Genomic DNA, 14,416 nt, shown 5'->3' on the forward strand with positions numbered 1-14,416 from the left:
TACATCGAATGTCAGATTATCGAATAAAAAACTTCGATTGAAGAAAATCCACACTACAAAACTAACTCACACTTTGAGCACATTTTCATTAGACATATAATAGAGCAATTAATGTAATTATTGTTTATGAAATATGAAAAAATCAAATGAGTCATTTACGAGAAAGTCGTTCAAAAAGAACACGTCAGAAGTAACCTACCTCTTGTGAATTGTTTCGAACAATGAGTTAAGATATACTTTTGCTTATTAATGAAATATTTATTTGCGAAATTTGAACAAAATCGCCTGTCGTTCGAGAAAATTGTTGGGAAAAACCTTGACCCCCAAAATAATCTATCCGTCGTAATTGTTTTTCATAGAAATGACTTATACTAAAATATAGGGTTATTAATGAAATATTTATTTATGAATTATCAATAAAATTGTCCACGTAAGTTTTGAGAAAATCGTGAGGGAAAAATAACTACCCGAATAAACTATCTCTTGAGGATTCTTTCAGGGCAAGCAAGTTAATCCATATTATTAGGTTTTTAATGAAATATTTATTTCTGAGTGCGAACAAAATTGCTTGATTCATTTTAGAGAAAACCGTGGAGGAAAAACACCCCCAAGAGTAAACTACCCCTCGTATATTTTTTTTTCAGGACAAACGAGTTTTGCCATATTGTTCGGTTATTAACGAAATATGTATTTTTGAAATACGAATAAACTCTTTTGAGTCATTTTTGAGAAAATCACCCAGACAACACACTTCACCAAGAATAAACTACCCCTCGCATTTTTTTTTAGGACAAACGAGTGATTTATGCCATATTGTTAAGTTATTAATGAAATATTTATTTATGAAATATGAACGAAAACACTTCAGTCCATTTTTAGAAAATCACTGAGAAAAAACTCACCCCTAAGTATAAACTACCCCTTGTAGATTTTTCTCAGATAAATGCCTTATACCACAAAATAGGGTTGCTAATTAAATATTGATTTATAAAAAAAAGAAAGAAAACAAAATCGTTAGAGCCAGTTATTAGAAAATATATTTTTTCTATTTTCATCGTACAGGAAACTACCCTTGTTTTGGGAGTAGGAGGGAAATAAAAGAAACTATAGGAAATACTATGAAAATCTTAAACTAAAATTTGGTGCAGATAAGTTGAACGGTTGGCCTCTAGGCGAGTGCACAGAAAAGTGTAGCGAACGGACGGACGAACAGATGGACATGTATCAAAAAATAACTTTTTCGGTATTAGGGGCTATAATACATGTAAATTCGTTGAAATCTCAAATTTGATTTTTTTTTTCGATCACCATACTTTCTTCTCTCATTTGTCACTTCAAAGTAAAAGGAACTCAGAACTACAGATAAAAGACACCTACTTTTACACATAGACATTTATTGATTTAAAACTGTTTTAGTTTGTCATTTCACTTCCAATTGAAAGGTTTTACCATGACTAACGGCATACCAATAACGAGACGGAAGTTTTGAGGAAGTAAATGCATTCAGAAGTCTAGACTACATTACGCCTATCAGCCTGTTTTTACTTGTTGACAGTTGTAATTTCGTCCAAACGCTACATGAAATAATTCTTGGTTGACGTCATTGTGTTACTATTTTAGTATTGTTCTCTTCAGACTTGGTTGAAGTTTTGTCTTAACGATTATACATTTTTTCTTTCTTATTTCATCGTTACACATAAGAATAAAATGTTCTGGTGAGTGGATAAATTCGAACCTACGAACATTGAGTTTTCATTCTTCCAACACATTACCAATGGACCAAGCTTTGTCTTCACGTTAACGCACGGTTACAGGGTTTATTACGATTTAAATAAAATGGCTGGCTGTTAGAGTTTCCTGCCCAAATATTTCGATAAAAAATTTCCATTGCTTTGTAGATACGTAGGGCAATGTTTAGATACACATTTTAGGATAGTGCATTTTAGTGTATATAATAATTTCATGCCAGATAAAAGCTAGATAAGTTTTGATAAAATGTTTCATATGTAGTTCTCAATAATAGGCTTGCTGTTCGGGGTGAAGTTTCAAGGTTCAGCATTGACTAGCAGTTTTTGCTATTAATATCCCTTCTAACAATATTGGCAGTGGACAAAAGTTAGCCCGTGTTGAAGCTTTTTGCTCCTAATTTAATTGTTTACTTTATTATTTAACGAATATATTGAAAATTGTCAGCAGGCACGTATACAGTAATTTATTTCGGAAGGGGCCCTACTTCAATATTAGGATAAATTATAATAAAATTTTAAAAGATAATCCCAAAAATTAGGCTAAATTTACAGAAAAGTTGGGATTTCAGAGGGGGTCCGGACCCCCTGTACGCACCCCTAAATGCGTCCTTGTTTGTCAGTAACGTTTCCTCATTTTGAAACCCTAAAAAACTTCGGATATATAAAGGGAAAAGAGTTATTTTCGATAAAATATCACTTCAAGGAGACGCGACAGTTTCATTGCACATGGTGGTATCCAACGTTCACAAGGGCAAGAATTCCTTCCCTTTTATTCTTTTGCTATTGTGCTCTATCGAAAGGTTAGGTTTGTAAAATATTACTCTTACAAACAAGCGTGATTGGCAGATAGGAATACTGAACAGAACTCCACAGAAATGCATGCTGAACAACAACTTATTGAATGCGTTTATAGCTACTCTTTGGTGATTTGGCCTCAAGGTCAGTCGAGTGGTAATTCAGTTCCGTCTCTGTTCTTGAGCCATGTTCGTATTACTTCGAACAGTTTTGCTAATGAAAAGCATGCCTCGTAATATAACAGACTTCTTTCGCGTAAGAAATCGAAACTCAGTTGGTCACAGCAACTTTTGTTACCTAACCATAACGGCCTAGGGTCGTCTTCAGTAGAATAAAAAATGTTACGTGATATTCCATTCACGAAAGAGGCAAGGTTACTTTAAATATATTTCTTATTCATTTTGTCTACTCTGCTTGTCAGAAATTATATACTTTCTGTTGGGACGGTGCTGAAAAGAGGGGGGGAAATAAAACTTCGTGCCCCCTCATACATTTTAAATTTTGTTACATGGTTGCTGAAATTATTACTAAAGAAAGCACTTTAAACCAAGATATCTTAAGTTACATTATGTAAGGGTGGCATATTCAGGAATAATAATAATAATAATAATAATAATAATAATAATAATAATAATAATAATAATAATAATAATAATAATAATAATAATAATAATAATAATAAATGTCTTTGGAGAGCCGAAATTATTTGACACGGATCATTACATGTAGAGCTTTAAGATGAGTGGTCGAGGAGAGGAAAAAACAGGGTTTTTCTCTGTCTGACCAACGCAAAGATTATGTGCTGAAGTTAAGAAGCATAATAATTCTACAATAGGTTGCGTTTACGTTACTATATCAGTTACTTCAGTTCTCCTCCTTCGGGCTACTTACCTCATGTGGTAAATTCAAAACAATTTCAATTTAAGACAAATACATGTAAAACTTTCTGTAATTAAATATATATAGGGGAAATTAAACATTTAATAGGGAAATGTGTTATCAAAGTGTCCAAAAAAGTAGATAGAAGACTATCAAGCGAGAAACATTGTGAAACTTTATAAAATTCTCCAAATTAGAATTAACATTTACTGGAAAACATTCGTTATGCACCAGTGAGCATGTAGTGAGCACAGGGGAAATTATTACGAAACTGTTTGCAAACAAAAATTAGAGACACTAATGCAAGTGCGAGAACGGCTTTTTTTTTTTTTGGTATCGTCATGAGTTTTATACATATGTCACAATTTGATTTTTTCCCACATAAAAAATAAATAAAATAACCACAGTAATAAAAATTACAACGGCACTTCCATGGGGTTCGAACCCAATACCTTCGGCATACAGACTAGTTGCTTTAACTAACTGAGCTACTTGTTTTCTTACATGAACTGCACCTGTTCTACGGTAAAGACGATTTTTCATTTCGATTGTGCTAAGAATTCGTCTTTTTCCATAGGTAATTTCCACTATTTGCTCTATCTATACGTTAATACTTAGCATAGATTCATATATTTGGAGTTCGCTGATAATGCATGTAGTAAGACACATTAGAAATGTTTCGTTAAAAATTTCGTTTGTAGATGCAATCCACGTCTCTCTCAATGACATAGATGTCGCTGCTTTGTGTTGAACTGCTGAATTCCCTCGCGTTCTTGAAAATTTCCCACTTTAGCAGAGTTGGTAATTCTCGAGATTTCTGTCGATTTAATGTTTTTTGCTTCTAATTTATTTATTTTAAGATAATATCTAACACAAATATTAAAAACGGGTTTGTTATTAACCTGTCCTGCTGGGGAAACCTTCCGAAATTTCGAACATATAAAGAAAATGGAGATATTTTCAAAAAACTTCAGAATAAAGAGACGCGTCATTTATTTTGCTCATGGTAGTACAACAATCCTCATCGTACTCAACTGAATAAATTAGAAGATGTTATCAGTATAAATATTACTATCTTTGTCTACTTGTGCTAAGGAATCAAATTTTGTATGCACAATGCATGTAACAGGTTCAGTTAAAGTTTCTGAAAATGATACTTTTAAATTTACAGGGGAATCACGTACTACATCCCATGTGTTGCCATCTAAAGTTCTTGTTGGAGATAGAATAAAAGCATACAGAGCATATCCGTTTGGATATTCATCAAGAGTAACAGTGTGTGAATTATTTTGATAATATATACCAGTACCTGAAATCAAAGTATAGAGATTTAGAAGGTATAAATCGTTATTAAAATCAGGAGTGAGGGGGTTGGGGGGAAATAATTTAGAGCCGACTTGTAATTGCAGTTTGTTAACGTTAAAGTTTCGAAATTCATAGGGATTAAGATGTGATTTCTCATTGAAGGCTGTGTTGGAGATGAAACCAATAACCAGGAATTTAGGAACATTACCCAAGAAGAGATTGTTAATGTTGTAAGACTTTACTTGTGCAGGTATAGTATAAGATCTTGTTTGCACTCTTGTCAGAGGTAACTTGGCCGTTTCCGATACCATTCACATAGCTAAATCTGGAGCTACATCAATGCGTCGTACATGAAGAATGACTTCCTCAAGTGCAACTTTTTAACATGTATTTTCAGGAGACATTAAGCAAAATTTATCTTTACTACGATGAAATTTTACACGTAAACTTACTTTGTTGGGAAGCATACATTCTAATCTTACAATATCAGTATGAATATGCCCACACATTTCAAAAGATTTACTATTTTTCACCTTATTAGCACGTTTTTGAAAACCAGCATTTGTATTATTTAATTTATTAAAATGTTTTGCAGTATCTTTGTCACATGGCACATGCTAAATGCGTTCTAGAAGCATCATAAGAATAGCTCAATAGTGTTTCAACGTATGCACGATAAGGATAAGAACTAATTAATTTATCATTTAACGAAATATCAGTTTGACTAAATAATGAACGTAAGAAATTATTTGCCGGTGCAACAGTATCATTTTGAGTTAAAGTTGTACCACCAGCCTTTGTAATTTTACAACGTACATAAAAATATAGATATGAAGGATGGATAAATTCCCCTGTTTCTCCAGGAATAACAAATTCAATTGGTCCTTTTGAGGTTAATGTACAAATAGGGCGATATTCAGCATTTGTAGTTGATTCAATAGCTGTTTGTGTCATTGGTATAGAAAAGAAATCAAATTTCTTGGTACAACATTCAGAACTATTTGAATTTACGAGCGCCATTATGAAAAGATGTCGTTTATATGTTTATGTTTTGTTAGTGGTCCAAACTTTACAATTGCAGGAGCCTTCCTCTTGCGTGACCGTCTCTTGCCGTTACCAGTTAGAAACTGCACGACTTTATTAATGGCTTTTGTCTTTAAACTATCACCAGCTTCTTTTACACGCGCACGAACAGATCCTTTAAATGGACGATTTTCAAATACATCACCCGCAACTTGTATACCGGTTTGTAATGTCTGACATCCTACAGTTTTTGCACATTGTTTAAGAAATGGTAAAGTAAGGTTTTTAAAATTATTACTAACATGGCGGTATATGATTTCGTGGTAGTTAGGGTAATTATCATTATGGTACTGTAAACAAAAAAGGGGCTCTCATTTACTCCTGAGTAGATCAAGCTTCCAACCGAAATCGGTTAAATGATTTCTATTAGGGTTCTTTCCCTCACAATTAGCAGTGTTGATATCTTTTCAGTGACATTAATAGTACCTTGGGAAACTTATTTTAGTTTGCAGAAGGGCTACTTGACCCTGATCATTTCGTCTTCCCTTTTCCAGTTCATAGAGCCGATTGACGAAATTAGATAATCTTATTTGGTTCATATATAGTTGAGTGGTGTGATAATATATGTATTAGCATGTATAGTTATATGTATCAGTATTTACTTTCTTGGGTATGTGGAATGTAATGTGTATGTGTTTAAGTGAGTAGTGCAGATTTTATAAGTAAGGTGTGAGTGAAAGTATGAAATATTTATCAATGGACAGCGTGTTGTTTGTTTATTTATTTTTTTGGTCCGTGATAATAAGTACGTTACTCCATAGTAAAAAATTTCGTAGTAGTTCGTACCATAATTACCTAATATATGACTTATAATGAATAATAATAGTGCAAAACATGATTAACAGTGCAAAGATTATTCAGTTGGGCACGGGCTCTTTTCATATTACTCAACTCGAAAAATTTCCTCCAACTTGACTCGAATTTGACTCGAGTTTCGATTCGAGTCGATTCAAAACGAAGAAAATCGAGCCAAATGCTGTGTGCAGTTTCAAGTACTTTCTTCAAGCATTCTACATAAACAATATAATTATTATTAATGATGCTACTATTACTTCTACTTATTATTATTTTTATTATTACTTTTACTATGGATCCGCATAGTAAAACTGCAAGCATATTTTAATGAAAAAAGTGTTAAGAAAATTTAAAAAACCCTTGGGCAAGGTTTGCACCCACGCCAAAATGTATTTTCATTACTAGAGCGTTGTCTCATTACTAGGGGCACGAGGGCCGACAGCAGTTTGCCTTAATTTCAACTATATGTAGGTCATGACTTGATGTCCTATCTGTATCGGCGAATAAGATCAGAGGATATCTGAAATTCTTGGAATCTCCCGTGTACCAAGATCTACGGGGTCGTTAGTTAGGCCTTTGGGCCCGTTCCATACACGACAAATTAATACGGGGGACCATATTGACAAATCTGACAATAATATACGAATATATATTATTTCTAGTGCCCCTAATAGTAGACATTTTTTTACTGAAATGGGCCCACGACTCATTATTATTTTATTAACCTTAAGTGTGCTATTCTGTTTATGTAATGTAGTGAACCTGTTTGATGCTTCACTTATAATTTCCTTTTTGTATCGTATATGGAGTAAGACAATTTTGTCTTAAAATGGGAACCCCTCGAACGGTGGGGAGATTCCCTGTGTGAGACAGTGACTCCCCTTCCACCACAAGTTACGGCCCTGGGTCGTGTCATTCATTTTTTCACGAACAAGAAGGTATTGTTTACGTAATTGATTTTCTAATTCTGTTATTCCTTTATTATTATTATTATTATTATTATTATTATTATTATTATTATTATTATTATTATTATTATTATTATTATTATTATTATTATTGCAAAGTCGAGACTTGGCTACATATTTTATGTTTTATAAATTTTCTGATTGGATTTAAAGTGTTTTTGTTGAATAATCAACACACTCCACTTTAGGGGGTTTGGAGGAGAAAAATATAATCCTGTTGCTTTTCATTGGTTTACTTGCACGCTACACCAACCCTGGATACTACATTTCACCTTTCTATATCTACGGGAAGTACCCTAAAGGTTGTGATGATCGTAAGAAAATAAGTGAATAATTGATGAGATCAATGAACTTTGCGTATTAACAACATTTAAAGTCTCAGCTTGTCAGAAAATTCATGACGTATTTCAGTAAAATATGAAAAATGATGCTTTGTAGATATACTAGAGTTATTCGGATCATGCAATAGTTTGTCATGAATAGCTAAGATGTTGAGCGTTTTGTGTAGTAGTATTGCTCTTTGGTTTGGTTTTACAGATTTGATCAGACATTGCGTGGGTCCAGTCTGACGCATGATCCACCACCCACCTTGGCCCACTCTGACCCACTACTCACCATGACCCACTCCGACCCATCACCCACCATGAACCACTGACCCACGAAAATACATCATCAACTCTGACACGTGATCCACGTCCTCTTTTCTACCTACTAAAGAGTTTATAGTTGTAATAAAACCAGGTTGTCAAATGCTAACTAATCGGAGTTTGAATTTCTACTGTCAATCCCTCAAGCACCGCTCTGTTACAATAATGATTGATCTGACCTTTACGATATAAAATGACAAAGTGTTTGTCATGGGCAAACTTACGATGAATTTCAATTAAATTATCATGATCTAATTATTTCCTTGTTGAATTATCGATATTTCTCAATGGAAAAGCGGATGAAATTTGAAACTCCTAAATGAAGGTACTTAGACCAACATACATAAGCTTGCATTACAATTTTATGTCTATTCTTCTCACAACTTTATGGGTTGACTGCCCTGTGCTCTAAGCACTCCATAAGCGCTCCATATAATATATAGCAATTATTATAAAGCGCACGTCAAGCATATATGGATATATGATGCGAAGCACTGTATTTTTTGTTGAGTTGATTTTGAGCTTAACGTCCCTTTCAGCAGAGAGGCTATATGAGAATGGACCTATCCCATGCCGTAAACGTCGCCAACACCTAGTGGCCCACATGCGGGTAAACGTCGATCGTCAATATAGAGACGAGTCGAAGGATTACCGCTAGTGTCCCACTGCCGGCATGGTTTCGTCCAGTCGAAACAGATATCTCGCGTCGGGGTATTGAAGTTAGCACCGCGTCGCAACGAGGACTTCGTTTTGGTCCGCGCTCCTTCGATTCGTCGCGGAGAATCGTGAAGGGACCAACACGAACTATCGCCAGTAATGTGCATGCGGTTATTATTATATATTATTTTTTCTTGGCAAATTGTTCATAAAGTGAGCTCCTGGGTCAAGAATAATCTCTGCCTCAACATCATGAAGTGAAATATCTTGAGTGCTATATTTGAATCAATTTAGATGGCAACTGTCGTCGATCATTAGAAAGTGAGTATGGGAGAACTATGAAATAAAATAAACAAACACGCGTCATTTTGTTATAAAATTACATTTTATCTTATCCCAAACAGTTATCGTCTCATATGTATACGGTTAAAACAGCACTCAGATTGACCAAATTAAAACGATCTCAACGATTTTTTCCCTTTACAAGCGACGTCTCCTTCATCGCCTCCGTGACGAAGTCGGAAGAACACCCGCCCAATAATCACAAGGTTGGTGGTTCGAGCCTGCTCCGGGGTAGTTTTCTGGTACTTTTTTAGTGTTTTCTAGACTCACCTTAATGTAAACAAATCACACATATAGGCGATTTGACATATTTTGGGGGAGTAATTTTGTGGTTCATTGGAGTTTTGTCGCGTCAGAAGGTGCTGCCTACAATACAGTGAGCAGAGAGGGTCGGTGGATCAGAGTGCCTCATAGTGAGTGGTGGGTCACGGTGGATGATTGGTCGCAGTGGGAAACATGCTGTTGCCCACTGACCCACTCCAACTCTGGATTTGATACCACATAGAAAATGGAAGACCAAAAATTGCATGTTCACCATATTTTATTGTTTTACTTCAGACAAGGGAAGAACGCGCGAATAGTGTTTGTGATTATTACTGTCCTCCATGTTTCTGTGTTGTTCTCCCTCCTCTTAACCACTTCCCGGTCCACTTTATCCGAAGTAACCAGGTTCTGGCGGAGCAACCCAAGTTATTAATATTTCCGCATTTGCTTCAATTTGGACCAGGACGAGTAAATTTGCACTTTCTTTCGTCGACCGTTCTTTCATGATTTATTACGAGATATTTCGTGTACAACATAATCACGTTTAGGACGAAACTTTGACTAGAACTGACCTACTTAGTAAAACGAAATAACTCGGGTTAATCCGGGAAGCGGTTAAAGAGTTGGTGGGAAAACTGTAAAAGTGAGTAAAAAGGGTAAAAATAGGAAACAATGTACTGAGGTAGGTTCGTTAAATTAATTAAATTTGAAAAAAATAATCCAGTGCCCTGAAACACCAGATTCCAATCAATATAAGTAGGCCTATGTGTCCAATGCCGTGCCGTGAAAAATCAGGGCCCGAGGCGAGAGCAAATGGCAGCGCCTCCGTACATATGAGTTGTCAATTTAAAGTTGACTTCTCTGGACTGTTCTTTCTGCATAATACTTTACTATTTTATCATGACTGAGATCAAAAAGTTTCAGCATTATTGCACTGGAATCGTAAAAGTGTGTAATTACTGAATTCACTACAGCTCCATATTTCCTTCTCCCAGAACCGTGATGTCTTAGAGTAGTGGCTTAAGCGTTAGTATCGTAATGTTGGGGACGCGAGTTCGATTCCAGGTGTGGCAATTCAGTAAATTTTTACAATCTACAAAACAGATACTTCTGATGTATACTAACATGAAAAATATTCAATTCCTCTGCGTCTAAGAGTTGAGACAACTTCCTTTACAGGTGAAACGCCAACAATACAAAATTACGTCATCTGTATCAACCTTCGTAACCGTCTGGCAGTTAACGTGTTTGGGCAAGAATTGATGAACACATAAGGGCTAAACACCTTCTTACTGCTGTAGTATGGGCCAACAATGATTTTAAGGAATTGTTGGTAGCTGTGCAGAAATTGCTAATAGTGATCGAACTTACAATAGGGATCGCTAGTCACGAGAACGATCTTAATGTTACCTCAAATTTCTATTTAAAAAAAAGGGCGAAACAAAATGCATTGCTGTTATCAGCTAACAAATCTATATATTCCATTTCTTGTTATAAAACGATAATTATATTGTAAATCCGTAAACGTAATAATATTATTGCGTTCATGTGTAAACTTAAGAAACATCTGCCATATTCTATATCTTTTCTGTTCCTATGAATAATTTCGACTATGTTACTTTTCTTTCCATTGTGGTAATAATAATAATAATAATAATAATAATAATAATAATAATAATAATAATAATAATAATAATAATAAAGGAATAACATAATTACAATACCAATTACATAAACATTATCTTCACATTCAGAAAAATTACTAATTATCACGACGGGATTTGAACCCAAGTAGCTGAAATGAGAGTTTCCTGCTTTCACAATCTTTTTAAAGGAAATCGGCCCAACCGAAGTATTGTTCGCCACTGGCACCTCATGTGCTTTCGACGTATTCCAAACACTACAGGAACACGAACACAGTAATACTGAGGACAATTAAAATTCCGACCTTGACCTTCAGAGGAATTCGAACCCCTAGTGGATTGCGCCTCAAGATCAGAAGCCGAACGCCCGGGATCTCTCGGCTATTGCCACCGGTTGAATTTGCCATAAAATTGACATATGAATAGAAGAAAATAAACTAGTAGTTATAGAACATACACATAGAACTGTCTATTTCTACACGTTTTGATACAATTTAAAGAATGTGAAAATAATTTCTGTCGTCTTTTCTTCTTTAGAAATTAGAAGTTATGGTAAAGAAGAAATGTAATGTAATCCATTCCATCCCTGCAACTGATGACCAGCACCGTAACTTAGATTCTTTTCTGGGGGCCTTTGGAGTGGGGGACCCGGCTTCAATTCCCGGTGGGAGCTCATGTGGTTCGGATTCCACGTTAATCAGTAGGTCCTCGTCTCATATAGCCTCGCTGCTGAACGGGAAGTTAAACTCAAAATCAACTCAACTCTTTTCTGGAGGGCAAGCATTAATAAGCTTATTTGGGCCCCTAGGAAAAGTAGATTTTTAATTTTTGGGCCCTCTCTCTCCAACTTTCTCTTAATCTTCATGGGTCCACCGGAGCCTGTGGGCCTTCCCGTACGGCAATGTCTGCGGTTCCGTTAGTTAATCCCTGGGTCCATTCCATACATGGCAAAATTATTAAGGGGACAATATTGACAAATCTCGAAGCCATACGAATAAATATTACTCAAATGGGTCCACGACTCATTTTTGTTCTATTTACCTTTTGTGTGCTGTTTTGTTAATGTAATGTAGCGACCCTATTTGATGCTTCAGTTCTAATTTCATGTTCGCAATGTATATGGAGTAAGAGAATTTTGTCTGAAAATGGGCCCCCTCGAACGGCGGGGAGCTTCTTTCGGGGCAGTTGCCCTCCCACAAGTTACGGTTCTGCCGATGACATAGGCTCAAGTTGAAGAACGTTCCTGATACTTTCTTCATTGAGCAACGTGTTTATAACTTGTTTTTGAGTTAAACAAGGAAATCTCGAGTAAGTCATTAAGACACACACACAAATTGCTTATATTTTCTGGTTTATTTTTCTATTTATATTTGTTTTTTTTTTTTTTTTTGTTATATTTGAGTATTGTGAATGGCGGTAATATGCAAACAGAATGCTGGGGGAAAATTTTATGTAAAAATGAATGAGATGCAAAATAAAACGAATTTGAATATTAATTAGTCTAATCTTTGAATATTATGCAAATAATCTAGCTAAGTGGGTAGAGCAAAGTTTGATTTCGATAGAGCAAATGTTAAACAAAAGATAAATATATTTAACTGAACAAAATGAATTATTATTAATTTAAATTTTGAGATGAGATGAGACTCTGAGTTACAGGATCTTCCTGCAGTTTTAACTCCAGGTTGATAGATACCATACTATCACTCACACACACAACATCCCAAAGGTTATTGCTTACCATATCTTGCTGGATTAAAACAACTCTAAGACAGCTGAAAGAGATACATGACACTGAGATATCTTACATACCTGGACAGACTTCCTGGTGTAGAAAGATGCACTCAGAATTCATTTGGATTAACAGATTTAATTATGCGCTAGCACACGTTAGGGAACAATTTACACTTCTTTAGAAACAAAAAAAATATTTTAGTTTTGTTATGAATTTAGAGCGTAGTTTCGCCGAATTCTTTACGTAATTATTTATATCAGTATAGGCATTTTCTAATCTGTTAAGAGTTCGTGCAGGTCACTTCACGCTGATTGTTCCTGGTTGCTCCTGGTTCTTGGTCTCATTATCTTCCCATTTTAATGAGACATACGTCTAACGTAGGCCCCGTTTTTCTTCCCATTAAAACGAGACTTCCTGCTACTCTCAAGTTTCGCCACGTCGACCTTCTCGAATGGACTATATCTTTCTTACTACTATGACTAGTCCTTCTTGCAGTAAGAAGCTAGTCTTTAGGGAACAATTTTACTTTTCCCATAATCACGGTGCACATATTTCTATTCCTTGCGTAGTCAAAAGCTTGTTTCGCCTAACTAGCGCGATTCAGCCCGTTAAATGGCTTTTAAGCGTCTAACTAGTTTTCATCACCCTAATACCAAAGGAAAGATGACACTGACTATATCGTTAGTTCGCATCACTTTATATCACGTTTGATCGCAGTTTTCTTTTTTTTAATGTTTTAGTTTCTAGCACCAGTGATGAAATGTCAACACATATTAAAAGTTTCTAAAATTGTATTGATGTAATAAAAAACTATTAAAGTTCTGTACCACTGTACATTATAGGCTATCACGAATTTCTTAACTGGTAACGTTGAATAGGTTCAAGAGCACGATGAAGACTACCATACTCTTCGAAGAACGAACCGCGAATCTCTTTGCTTATAATGCAAAGTAATTTCGAGAACGAAGTACCAAGACTACCTGGCTTCTCGAAGTGCAAATCCCGAATCTCCCAGTCTCTCCCTTCCTATTGTCTTTTAACAACCCACCAGTTGTCGCAAACGTTTGGGCTCGCCTCTCATTTACCAAGTTTCTTATAGCGGGGGTGTTTCAGTGAGAGGGCGTTTTCACCACCGGTCGTTGACTTGCTTGACCTAATTATCACGGCTTGTTCTCTTTCTCGGCCGATTGCACAAAACTGATGCTTTGTATTCAAATTTCGACACTTGCACCATTGTCTGCGAAGATCACACTTTCCAATGATATATTATACTTATACTTGATTTGAATAATAAACACAGAAATTAAATATAAACACTATGTACATGTTTGCAAAAAAATCGCATCTGCATATTTCTTTTATTATTATTATTATTATTATTATTATTATTATTATTATTATTATTATTATTATTATTATTATTATTATTATTATTATTATTATTATTATTATTTTGATCTAATGAAAATCTGTAATGAAACCGTAAGTAGTTGCTAATGTCAACCACTATCAGTTTTGCTTGAATGTTTGGGATAGTCATGGTACACTCATGTCC

This window comes from Thermobia domestica, chromosome 14, assembly GCF_964235325.1.
Source record: "Thermobia domestica chromosome 14, izTheDome1.hap1.1, whole genome shotgun sequence".
Lineage (NCBI taxonomy): Eukaryota > Metazoa > Arthropoda > Insecta > Zygentoma > Lepismatidae > Thermobia > Thermobia domestica.